Source organism: Zootermopsis nevadensis, unplaced genomic scaffold, assembly GCF_977971745.1.
Source record: "Zootermopsis nevadensis isolate Lab colony 2312 unplaced genomic scaffold, Znev_1.0 Znev_ptg000016l, whole genome shotgun sequence".
In the NCBI taxonomy this organism is placed as follows: Eukaryota; Metazoa; Arthropoda; class Insecta; order Blattodea; family Termopsidae; genus Zootermopsis; species Zootermopsis nevadensis.
Genome location: NW_028259148.1, coordinates 8,603,661 through 8,617,459, shown reverse-complemented (window position 1 = coordinate 8,617,459; position 13,799 = coordinate 8,603,661). Strand labels below are relative to the sequence as shown.

The window sequence follows — 13,799 nt, the reverse complement described above, 5'->3', positions numbered from 1 at the left end:
TGTCCCGGATCATTACAGGTGACGAAACCTGGATACACCACTTTGAGCCGGAGACAAAAAGGCAGTCAATGGAGTGGCATCATCCTCTATCACCGAGAAAGAAGAAATTCAAGTCAACTCCCTCCGCCGGATAAGTCATGATGACTGTCTTTTGGGACAGTGATGGGGTCATTCTTGTGGATGTGATGCCAAGAGGTGCGACCATCAATTCAGACGCGTACATTATGACCCTGGAAACCCTCAAGAAGCGTTTCCGACGAGTTCGGCCTCACAAGCATCCAGCAGAAATTTTGCTCCTGCATGACAATGCACGCCCTCACACAAGTCCGAGAACCCGGGAAGAAATCACCAAATTTGGTTGAACGGTGCTGCCCCAGCCACCCTCCGACTCCATCTCTTTGGGCCACTTAAAGATGCTATCCGCGGAACAAGGTTTGAAGATGACGAGAGCGTTATTCAAGCAGTGAGGACATGGCTACGTGCACAGGACAAGAGCTGGTACCGGCAAGGCATGCATGCACTTGTTCCACGCTGGCGTAAAACCGTACAAGTTGATGGGGACTATGTGGAAAAATAGTATGTGTAAAGGACACATTTATTTATATTGTCACTAAATTTGAGCCATCTTGAATAAATATGTTCTGAGGAAAAAAATGTGGGGCATTACTTAATGAGCGACCCTCGTAGTTTAAGATGCTGGAGTTCTTGCAGACTCATTTTGTTACGGTGCTGCTGTGAACGTATCATAATGACAGGCAGGGGAGAAAGAATGCTGTGCCAATTCTTGGGAACTTTTTCAGCGTGCAAGAAAGAAAACTTTGTCTTCAGTTCTTAAGTTTGTCATGTGGATAATTTATAAGGGATTGGAGGTTGTAGTTAGCCCTTCAACCACGCCACCTTTCATAGATGACAAAAAAAATGTACACTAAGAATAGGATTCTTTGTTCCAGCTACTGGAGTGCCGGGAGATTCGAAGACTCAAAGTTGGAGTGAAAACAAAATAGACGCTTTGTCTTTTCGTGGGCATTGAAACAATTTTTAGAAGAAATTTATCAGGCATGTTTGTAATAAGTTGGCTAATGGGCCTGATATCATATTACGTCATGTTACAAAAAAGTGTAAAGAATATTATTCATTCTTCAGTTACAGAGCGCTGTAAAATTAATTAAAGGTCTGGGGTTTTGAGATAAAATGCAAAATGTGTAGTATATGTTCTCTACGTGAGGAAACTATTTATAAGAAAATGAGACCTCGTTTACATTTTTGCGGTTTCTTGTCAGATGGTGCAATAATTAATAAATAATTATTTGAAAATACTTGGAAGGTAGCGGTCGTCGCCTATATCAAGATGTTATCCCGGAATTTGCCTGGAGTGACTGAGACAAACCACGATAATATTTAGGCAGGATGCCAGTCTCCAAGCCGAGATTTGAGACCGGGATCTCCCGAATATGAAGCAGGGATGCGACGTTTTTTGTAGTGATGTTAGTCTGTGGATTCTTTCTTCATCAATCCTGTCGGGGTTGACCGTCTCCCATTGGTTTGAAAATTACTACATTTTATAGTGAAAACTGAAGTGACTCAGGCTTGTAAATACGTGATGGCCACAAAGTAACAATTTCACAATATGGCCCCCAGGATGCCTCACAAACACGTACGGGTCCCTTACACTAGCAAAGTCCTCTCATAAAAGAATCTCGAAGGCATATTCCACCCCCTTACGTTTCATGGAGCCTGTAGGTAAATGCCGCTATCCTATTCGTTGGTTGTGCTTGGTATAATAATGGCATGGTTATACTTGTGAAAAGTTCAGTTTTGAGGCATCAGGGAAGACTCAGAATTAAAGGACCTTTTATTTAATATAAACAAGACTGGGTGGTATTAAGCATGAACCTCTGATACGTCGGTAAATTTCTAACAGACACGGCGCAACATCCCAGAAGACATAAGTCTTCTTATTCGCCGCGTTAGAAACTTAAATTTTGTCTAGAAAGTAGCGATATCAGATATTTTTAAAAAGTTATATATCATAAACTTGCTGTGGATACTCCATTTTCCAGTCTCCGGATAACAAGAGGAGGAAAAAGGACGTATTTGAACGTTGCTGTCGTGTCGTAATTCAATGGAAGAGTACGTCTTGGGACGCCGTAATCCCTCAGCTTATCGATAAGACACGCGTATTTTGTGGAAACAGTTCATTAAAGTGTTTACTATGGCCATCCATTTGGTCCATCCTGAGCTAGACGAATCCACTCAGTATCCTGTTTATTTAAAATCGATTATATTACGCGCACGTTTAAAATGTTGTATATATTTCTCATTTCCCCCACACGTAATCGTCATTTTATTAAAAATGAATTTGTTGAAATATTTTCTTTGTTATTTTTAAAATTTGTATAATGTAATTGTTTGTTGCTCGGGTCAGAGGTCTGATAAAACCGACTGAAGAAATATCAATTTATAAAAGTCCACATCTGTGCATGTAAAACATTATCAGCAGCAGCAGCAGTAGTATCAGAATAATCTTCATTTACATGCATTTATAATATTAATCTGGTTCAATGATAAAGAGAGAGACGCAGTATGTCATATGGCATGTAGGAAAACTGATTTATTTAAATTAGGAAAGTAATATATTCTAAATTTTTTTTATTAATTATTACTCAGTTCAGAAATCGTTATTAGGCTGCAATCTAAACTTTTCAAAGTTGTTTGCTAAGATAATCTTTTGGGCCCAAGCCATATTATCTTGGTACACAAAGGATTTTTATTATAATCAAGACAGTTGTCTTTTAGTTTCTAAAGGATACGACTTGCTGAATTACAGTTCTTTGCTTTAAATCAACAGTTTTTAAGAACTGGCCCGAGGTAACTTAATCCATATCAACGTGGAATATGATTTATTTCCACAATGAAAGTCAGTCTACAAACGTTTCTGCGCCCTAATGTTGAATGTCACGCTAATTTGAATTTAAAAGACGTTTGCAGGAATGGAAGGGTGAGTTTGAAGTTGGGGTGATCCCAAACTCTTTGAAAGACAAACACACACAGAGCATGCGCACGCTTGCCAACACAATTTATTGCATTCCTCTTAAGTTTCTTTTTCGTGTCCTCTCACCCTAGAGGGAAACAAGTTTGTTATTTTAGGATTTATTTTCTTTGAGATGAGAGAGTTGGTAAGAAAACAGTGATATAAACTTGATTGATTCTCATAAAATCATAGCTTTCTTTCCGTAAGAATATTTTTATGTCTGGAATTGTGTGTGCATTTATGTAGTTCTGATCATGTGGCTTTTTGGTATTGTATTTTTACACTTGCGTTTTCTGTTTTAGCGAATTATGTCAATTTAATTGAAGTTAGACTGGAAATTTCCATTTTAGTGCACATTTTGGGGTTGTAGGTAAGTCTTTTTGGATAAATATTTTGGAAATTTTATTACAGACGTCCAGTTTCGTAATGAAGTGGACAACCCTGTTTCCATTTATATGTCAAATATTCGAAATTACAAGCTTTATTGTACTATTATTGAACGGAACACGAATAAAAATGCAGAAAATCAATTTATTTTTCTTCTGAATTATTCAACATTTGATAGTGAAATTAATTACTCCCCATATCACCCATCAATCTTAGCAACTTTCGTTTTGTCCCTAAGCTCATATCGACCAGGGTTCGATTTATGATAGGGTCAATGACTTATTTTTATCTTAGCTCAGTCGGGATAACGATGACTACGGGCTGGACTACCGGGGTTCGTTCCCCGACGTGGGCAGAGGACTTTTCCTCTAGCGTTTGCGTTCAAACCGGCTCTGGGGCTCACCCATCCTCCTATCCAATAGGTACCAGGGTCCCTTCCCGGGGGTAAAGCTCGGCCGGGGCGTGACCCTAACCACTCACCCTTATCTAATGCCGACGTCAAGAATGAGTAGAAGCGATACCACCTCTCCCCTTTGCGTTTACATGGCGCGTAACGGGATGGCTGTAATTTTTTACCGAGTCCATGCCGACTTTGGGACTTCAGCGGGCATTTGGGGATCTTTTATTTTGGGTAGAGTCGCCATAGTTTGAAGCTGACTGCCCAGTACGAAGGTTAAGAATACATGGACCTTTGCCACCACTTTTCCATACATCCTTATGATTTGGTGTTTAATTAAGCACAGAGATACCTTACTAGAGGAACAAATAGTCCGCACTGTACTTGCAACCAAAAACATAAATTAGAATAGAGAGGCCAAATTGGTTTCAATTATTGTTAAATTATAATTGATTTTGTAGTTTCTTTTACTAGAGTCCTGTACACGCTGTGGTACAAGTACTCACTGTCAGTACTTTTTTTTATTTTTGCACTTTTGCAGAACTCGTTTCTCCTTAAACTCCTGGGAGAGGACTTAGCACTATCAAAAGCCTTCCTTTAATTACATTTAGCCCTCAGCAGATCCTTTTATATGCCTTAGAGGCTTTTGGAAAGAAAGTTATCTGCCTTCACTGTGCTTCACCGTTTCTACTTCATCTTACGGAAGTCTGCATCATTTTTGAACTTAATTTGCAGTCATTAATCATGTCGCAGATTTCATTACACTTTTGGAAATGAGAAAAGTTATTTCTTCTCTTTTTATATTTTACGTTATTTTTATGTTTTGAAGTCATTCGTTTCGCAGAATCCTTTACAGTCTGAAGTAAGGTTAGTTGTGTGAAACAATGAAAGAAGGTCAATTAGTTTATTATGTAGGCTATAAAGTTTCGCAGAGAACGAATAAGGTATGGACCAGAACTTAAGCTGCAGTTTCTCTTGGTAAAGCTGTCATTCACTGAACTGTCAGAAATCGTCACTAAATAATTTTAGATGTTAACAGATGATTTTTTAGTTATTTATATTGTCAGTCAATCGACTGATTGGAGCAAAGCTTTGGCTGCAAAAATTCTCAGTAGATTTAAGTATAAGGCTCGTTTTTAAATGAATTATCAAGCTGTATCCTCCTTTTCAGGGATCCAACAGGATGGAAAGGCAATGTCAGGGCAAAATATGTAGAGCCATTAGATTTGATGCATGCGGTTTTCAGAATGAAGGCCCCGCGTCGTTTCCTGTAATATCTGAAGCCACTATGAGGTCACATGAACTGAGTCGAGATAGGCGATGTCATGTTTCGTGCTTAAACCGATATTTGCACAGCAAACTACCGTCCATAACAATCCTCTACAAAAATATGAAAATATTTTTTCGTAATTGATCTTTTATGTAGCAGTCAAATCAGACACGCTTTATCGTGTCCTGCACAAATTAATTGCGGCTGTAAAAGTTGGGCGTGAGGGCCAAAACCCCCTCATTTTAAAAACTTACTTTGATACTGTATGTTTAAAAGCGCCACGGACCTGGACGGATACCTTGGCTGTCACACTTTATTGTTACTGGTTTACAGTTATAAAGTTTTAACTGCAGGTACGCATCATCGAAGCTTCAGGCCAGAAGTCCTTACTGCCTGCATCAACAGGGCGATCTTCCTGATAATGGTGATGGCGATTAACCTCTAAAACGTTGTTTAACGTCTACCAGACTACACGGTGCTACAACCCACAAGACAGCTATCTTTGTACTATCCTCCGTGAGAACCTAAAATCATCCTCTGAGGTACATAATTTGTACATTTACCAAATAATATTATGACGATGACATGATTGGCGCGGAATGTAGCAAGCAAAGTATTTATTCGGGAAACCTGAAGGTACAATACCATGTGTGATATGTCTTATAGGTGCGAAGTTAATATTTAAATTGATATTAAGGATATAATATATGAGGTTTTGGACAAAATTTATCTGGCTTAGGTTTTTGATCAGTGGAGGGTCTGTTGTGAATTGTTTCATAAAACTTAAAGCTGTATAAGGCGGGAAATTTCTTGACGAGCTTGTTGTGAGTATTAGCTTCTCTAGGAGGACTCTGCCGCATGGAGGTGGTAGACTCAGTCTAACACTTACGAGGATTAAAAATAATTATATTAGCTTGCTACGTTTCAGATAGGCTGAACAGTTTAAATTTCATGCATATTTGGGGTTCAGGAAATATTTCCTTCACCCACAATACTCACAACACTCACAACGTACCTCAAGAACATCTAATTCTCATCACATACGGAAACAGGCATTTTTAGTCAAACATTCCCTTTAAAGATTAACGTCTAGTCTTGTGTATGGATAGAATATAAAGTTAGAGTCGCAAAGTTTAGGAATGTTTTTTTCATACTGTTTAAATATGATTTGATCAGCGGTGTGACTCCAGTTTAACAAGGGGCTTACTGTATTTTCTTATTCATTTTGGAATTTTGAAGAAGGGACAGGCAAATGTATCGATATGTGGATATATGTGTATCGATATTTTGATACTGATGTATCGCCTAGGTATCTTATATGTTCTGTGCCAAGGGGTCAGACAAAATGAACAAAATTATCAACGGGCTCGTGCGAGCCCCCGGTTACACACGTCTGGATTTTAATTTGGAATTCGTTGTAATCTTTTTTTTTCATACGTGTATCGATAGTTTTCAGGTAAACTTAGGCCTATAGTCTTTGATTACCGGAAGCCAGGAGACGAAGAGTCTGACTGGAATTGCCCTTGCATCCGGCCAAGTACGTGTTTTGAATTAATTTGGCCTTTTAGTCAGGTAGAATGTTTGTGTGTACTTATCCTGGATCTCAATTGTATTTCATACTATCCCACATTCTTATTGTGTGAGATTTTTGGTTCTCACGGCGACATGTATGAACTTTGCTGTCTTCAAGGTTATTTACCGTGAAGTCTGATAGAAGGTTTCGGAGGTACTTGCTGCTTCCATCATCAGGGCTTTCTTATGTTGGAAGCAGCAGGTACTTCTGAAACGTCGGTGAACTTCTACCAGACTACACAGCACAGCGACCCAAAAGATATTCATATTGAATGTGATGTAGACTTACTACTCATTAAACTCAACATAAGCCATTTATATAGACTTTGGATAAACGTTTGATTTAGTTATGAAGGAAGTGTTCTATTTTCTTCTAATTGAATTCCATGAACCAATTAAGCTGGATGGACTCTTTAAAATGTGTGTAAATCAAAAGTGTATTCCGCATATTTAAACACGTCTGATGAAATTTCCTATTCAGAATGGTTTGAAACAAGAGTTGTTTTTAATAATTGCGTTTCAGTATTGCTTAGAATAGGAAACGAAGAGTTTGTATGCCGATGATGGATTTTATTCCCCTGAGAACGTATATATCAGTAATAAAAATGTAGAATCGTTGTTAGATGCTTGTAAAGAAGTTGGTATAGAAGTAAACGCAGAGAAAACTAAGCTTAAAAGTGATGTGAGAAATGTGTAGAAACTTTTAGTCAGGAAGTCTGAATGAAGTCGACCTAGTCGTAGATGGGGAGATAATACTAAAATGGATCTTAGGAAATAGAATGTAAAGATGTGGACTGGATGCAGAATTTGGATCAATGTCGGGCTCTTGTGGACACTGTAATGAACCATCGGGTTTTATAAAGGTCTAGAATTCTTTTAACCAGCTGAGTGATTGTTAGCTGTTCAATATAAACCCCGCTTCATTGGATTGGTTCAGGTAAATTATATACTACGTATACTTAATAACATTTAGGTTGAAGAGTTTCTGAGAAATGTGAGAGCTGTTTTCAACGTAAGCCTTAGGCGTATTAAAATGTCGTTGAAGCACTTTCGTCTCAAGCTGAAGTACTTACTAGCATCCATTCACTTGGTCTTTGCTAGTACACGTGTTCTGCATTTATTAAGACAGAGAATATTATGTAAATTATTCTTCTTGCCTTACAGGTATGTAGAATCGTTATGTGGTCGGTTGAAAGTCGTGTTCTTTATTAGACGAGGACGTCGGTATCTAGACAAAATTAAAAGCAATCGTGTCATCTGTCTTCATAATTGTCTACCAGCAGTAATTGGCTTGTAGACTTGAGACTTTCTGTTAAGTACACAAGTGATTAATCGTTTAATATGAAAGAGTGGAGTTTGTATGGCGCTGTTCCTTAGAAATCTCTGAACGCAAGAAAACTTGAAATATTCTGTCAGTATGGAGATACTACCTACAGCATTGATTTATACACGAAAGACGTATGTTTCTGATAAGGGGGCTTATTCAAAATTCTCATGTTCTAGTAGAAAGAAAATAAATAACAAAAATGTGTCTCCATGAATTTTTATTCTGGGTACAAGATGGAAGTGAGTGGTTAGCTTCACACCCCGGCTAGAACCCCGGTACCTACTGTATAGGAAGCCGATCTGGACGTGGCGGGAAGATAGAAATCCTGTCCTGTCCGAAATCGAACACCGGACGTTCTGTACTGACTATAGCAAGAGTCTTTATACTGACAAAAGGTGGGAAAGTAATGCGAACTCACGTTCATCTGATATGGCGCAGAGCGTGATGATCTTGTTTCGTACCCACAGATCAAATGTAGATTGAAGATGGCTGTCTTTCTGTGTCGTTGCCGCGTGTAGTCTGGTAGAAGTTTACCGATGTTTCAGAAGTCCTTGCCCTGATGATAGAGGCAGCAAGCATCTCTGAAACGTTGGCAGATTTCTACCGGACTGTTGTTTGTTCATCAGGATAAAACTCTTGACAATGACAGTGTTGACCCAAGCAGAAGTCTGATTACAGTAAATCTGTGGATAAAATTTATCATGTTGAACTTATTCGTTAAAACGCTACGTTATGAGAGTTGAAGAATTATATTTTTTTAATAAAGTCCAGAGGCCCCCACTTTACAGTGCTCTTCCGCATTGCCTAGGTCAAAAATTTTCTTCTGCAACCCAGGTGACAGTCGTCTTAGCCTGACTGAGGTGATATATTCGTGTCGGTTAACTGTGGATTTTTCTAGCCGTCTTGACGTGACAGCAGTAGCTGGCAAGTCTTCATCTCTCTGTTCTATGTAAATTGAACCCGCTGCCCTAAGCTATTAAGGACAAGATTGTGCCATTTTAAATGAAAGTATAGTCGTTTATTCTGGTGTGCAGGAACTCTGGTGCCCGTGATATATATGCAAATCCGACGTGTCCTTCTAAGCGTTTCCATTTCGGAGCCGATAGCGTCCCAGCGACACCTCTCGAATATCAAGTGACTTGGCTCACTTGCTTCGCATCTGAATTTGGACCTTACCCCTTGCCCCATGTCTAATATAAAGGTGATGTTACACAAAGTGAAACAGCTGTGTTGATGTAAACGGAAATAAAGAAATTTGGTCTCTGAAAATGTGTGTTGTGTGTCCTCTAGCCAGTGCATTGCCCGGTCTGCCTGTACTTGTGTCTGTCTTGTCTATCTGCCTGTTTTTTATAAACTGGCTGTTAAGGAAAATCTCTCTGTACAAGAAATTATTTATTTTCGAGGTTCACAAAACTTTGGCCATTTTAAGATGTAAAAAGTAAAGTAAAGTAAAGTTTGTCCCACTACACGCCATGTAGGCGTTTGGGGGGAGTGGAGGTATAGCTTCTCTCTTCCTTGACCTCGGCACTAGATGGGGGTGAGTGATCAGCATCACGCGCCGGCCGGCTTCAGCCCCGGGAAAGGACCCCGGTACCGATTGTAGAGGGGGCTGGGTGGGCCCCAGAGCCGGTCTGGACGCAGAGGCTAGAGGAAAAATCCTCTGCCCCCGTCGGGGATCGAACCCCAGTCGTCCAGCCCGTAGCTAGTCACTATACTGACTGAGCTATCCCGGCTCATGGCCATTTTGAGATGTAGTATTAGAAATCCATGCTTGAGTAGTCGTGTGTAATTAGGAAGAAGTCGTTAAAACTGTGAAGACTTTTTTCTTGACAGATAATTTGTGTATGGAAACAGATGCACTAAATCCAAGTGTAGTTTGCCTTTTTAACATTTTGTATGTATTTTTCATCTCTCCCATTCGTACTGAATTTCTTTATTATTCCTTCTTAATTTGATTATCCTAATAATATATAATGACGAGTACAATTGAAGCTGCTTATTATTATACAGTTTTTCCCGACCTTCTATTATTTCCTGTGTTCTAGGTCTATGTATTTTCCTCAGTACCCTGTTGTGAAACACCCTTGATTTATATATTTCGTTTCTCATAATTGAGCCTGGCGATTCTTAACCCTTTTCAGACTCCCAACGAGTACAGCGCCACGACAGTTTATTAATAAGTTAGGATATGTGGTTTAAACAAATTCATATGTTACTCAGTGTTTATCGGAATTCTACCATGGAAAATCGCTACCAGGGGAAATGGATTTCGAATAGATGGATCAGTGTTGAAGGGTTTGAGTTTTTCACGGCGATGATTCCGAAGACAGCTATATTTGGATCAGTGTTGCTTGAAAACTTGAAAGGGGAGCTTATAAGGGGAACTCAAGTGGAAAAAAAGTTTCGAACACGTTAAATATAAGTGTTATTTTCTGTTTCTGTTACACAGTGTGGAACCGGATCAATTTTTACAGGTTTATTTTCCCATTCATATCTTTAATGTTGCTTAAAATGGAAGTAAAGAAAATTTTGATATTTTTCTGTATAATCTGAATAACGTTATAGTATTTAAAAGTGGTTGAATTCCTAAACATTAGAAATTGAAATTACTTATTTCACGAAAACCTTACATGAAATAGAATTCTTTATTCCAGATTCGGAATCAGCTTCTGAGAGATTACAAAGAACGTCAAATACTATTCAGGAATCAGGAAGGACAACAGGTAAAATTGTTGTGCATTGTAATCTGCCGTCATTACACACCAGGCACTGCTTTAGTTTGAATACTTTTTGAGTATCAGTGTTTCTTTTTCTATTTCCATTCAACCCTCCAGTTGTTTGTCAGACGCCATACTACCTGTACTTAGTTTTTGATTTGACGTTCGACAATCTGTACAGTCGCTCACAGTTATAAGTAGACCTGCTGTTATTTATTTACGATATCAATAAAGAGTGTTTTCTGATGTAGGTAACTATTTTGGATCGTAGAGTGATAAAATATTACAAATATGTACACTGGCCGTTCAAAACACGTAGGCGGACCACGGGTTAACAACCCCACGTCCAGGGCGTCATTTCGGTTCCGTCACCGGGCCTTGTTGTGCTGTGTTCTAGTTGCAGGGTTTTATCCTAGGTCTTCACTGCAGTTCCTTATAGCCGCGGGGCTCAGTCATTTGGCTCCCAGAATTAAAGCTGGCACTCGAAGAAATTAAAGTGAAATGACTAGCTTCTTCGAGGATGTTGCACCGTGTAATCTTGCAAGGTTACCCGACGTTTCAGAGTTGCTGCCTCCATCAATATGAAATCAAATTGTTCGTTGGGTTTAGCTTTGATACAGAAGTCAAGTGAGAATCAGATAAACCAAAAATATGAAAAGAAACGGTTGAAAACAACTTTCTTCCAAGTAGTTAGGAATAATAAGATGTCCTTCGTTGATTCTTTCTAAATACCGAGTTACCCTCCTCTATTTGAGAAGTTCGCCTGCAATTCACAAGGGAGCAGCAGTTTCTAAGCCAGGAAACAACGTTCCTCGCTTTACCCAGGCGACCTGTTTTACCCAGCTCTCCCCTACAATTACATAAAGTAAATCCAGCTCACGTTAGGAGGAAGACACGATTACAAGGGGTGACGTAACTTAATGCCGAAAGATACCCACCGGGGCACAGTAAGAAATGAAGTTTTCATAAGACTATTGAAAAATATATGGCATTGGACATGTGGTCTATTGTTATACTAATTAGGTTCCAGGTAAGTAACCAAATAGGAAGAAATGACTGTCGTTATTAAAATATAATATTTTAGTCGACTTCAGACTTGCCGTTCTGAAAGTTTTGTGCTTTTTCCAGATTATATTTTTTTTATAATTGGCCTCTACATTTTTAGCTCGCGTTATTTCGACTGACAAGAAGAATAGTCGAAATAACTCTATAGAATGTTACAATTCTTTCCTTTCACATTTTGTCTGCTTTATAAGATGTAAAATAAATTATTTCCTATTCCTCATTTTACGGAAGAATACGATCACAGACAATGCTAATTGGAATACAGTTCAAATGTTCAAACCTGGTGTTGCTTGAATTACATTGTTTCCATTAAAGAGTTCCAGTTTTTAAAATGTAAATATTTATTTAATGTTAACAAAAACTTGACTTTTCAATTGACAGTGTAAAATGCTTATTTGGATATATGTTTTATATTATAACACACAAAACACATTTGTAATGTATCATGTTGCTTTGTGTTGGTTTCTCACCGCGGAAACGCTGGCTTTCAACACGCGTATGTTTATAAAATTGTAATTGGTGAATGAAATGATAGGGCATTAATTGAATAATTAACGTCATAATATGAGAAAAGGTAGCTCATAATCTTTTCTTGCTACATTTTATTAACAGTAATTGCTTGCAGTGGAATATCAAAAACCTAATTTCATTCTGTCATTTAATTGTGTAAAGTACTGGATGAATTATATTTAAGACAATATAGGATTTTTTTTCTAATAAGTGAACAGATTTAATATCTTGTCTGTTATTATTTTATACCTGTAAAGAGTTTCTTCACGTTAGTTTATATATATTACATTAACCGCGCGGTCTGAGGCATCATGCTTCGGACCGGTGATACGGAATGCGCGCTGGTTCGAGTCTCGGGGAAAGAAATTTCTCATGAGCTTTCGACCAGTGTATGGGACCGGTGCCAACCCAGCATCCTGAGGAAATTGGGGAGCTACAATGGGTAGCATAATCCGGTTGTGAAAACTAGCAATGGCTGACCACACGTCACCCTGCATCTGGTTGGATGATCGTTTACCTCTGCTTAGGCATGTGAACGCCAGCTAGTCGGCCTTGGCTCTCAGAGGGTTGTACGCCACGGATTATTATTATTATTATTATTATTATTTGGAAGTATGTAATTCTTTTGTTTTTACTGTCTCATAGACTTGCATGTTTTTCGATACATAATGTGAGCTCTCTGTACTTGGAGCCCTCTCTTACGGAGGCAAATGATAAATATCGGATGACTCCGAGCTGTTTTTGTGGTTGACGAAGTGGAATTTGAGCATATTTTACTCTTCTTCCGTTTTCCGCTTCAGATGATCATTCGACCATTCTCGTCCGTCATCTCCCCACGAGGTGTGCGATAGCCCGTACTTAGCAGCACGTAATTTTGCCCCCCGTCTTGGAGTCGCAAGCTTTATTTCTGACCCGGCACGTGACTAGTCTTGTAATAGTCAGCTTATTTGTTAGTCACACAATTGTTTTGTTATTATTCAGACAAGTATTTAAATTTGAAGTATCAGTACCGGTTTGTGTAGTAGAAACTTTATTGGAATCTGGAAACCGAAGCGACACAAGCACTGAAACATTTTGTTACTTTGGCGACGGACCGTAACTAGATCTTTCATCCATTCTAGCTGTTTTATCAGATTACGTCTACAGTGTAGTTGACGACATGGACCCGGCAGGAGATGAGTGTTTGTTTGTTTGTTTGTCTTACTGCGAGTTTGGATGATGTGACTACACAGGACATTTCTTAACGACAGGAAAGTTTCCGGATTGAATCTCCGGTTAGAACTGCGTGTTCCACGTGATAATTGCAGTATTTCAGACAGCCACTGAATTTGCTTGTTCTAATTTTAATTGATACAGAGGTTCTGTTTTAAAGACGATAGAACTGAAATTTACTACGGTTGGTTCAGATGTTTAATATTTGTTTGTTTGTTTGTTGCCCGGAAAAATGTGATTAAAACATTTTTTAGACAACTTTCCTTTTCAAGGAAGAAAGTGGGTAATGAGATCACCATTCTGTCTGTGTA

At 38.7% G+C, this 13,799-nt stretch overlaps 1 protein-coding gene across 11 annotated transcripts in view; it reads left to right on the top strand.

Annotated features, from left to right (window-relative positions):
- Positions 1–13,799, top strand: part of unc-5 (netrin receptor unc-5) — a 530,640-nt gene that overhangs the window by 276,903 nt on the left and 239,938 nt on the right. For 2 of the 11 annotated variants that reach the window (XM_087349607.1, XM_087349614.1), the window contains one exon: positions 10,639–10,707. The exons of the other annotated variants lie outside the window; for them this stretch is intronic. The gene's annotated coding sequence lies outside the window, so the exon portion shown is untranslated. The remainder of the gene's footprint in view (positions 1–10,638; positions 10,708–13,799) is intronic. 11 annotated transcript variants of the gene reach the window in all.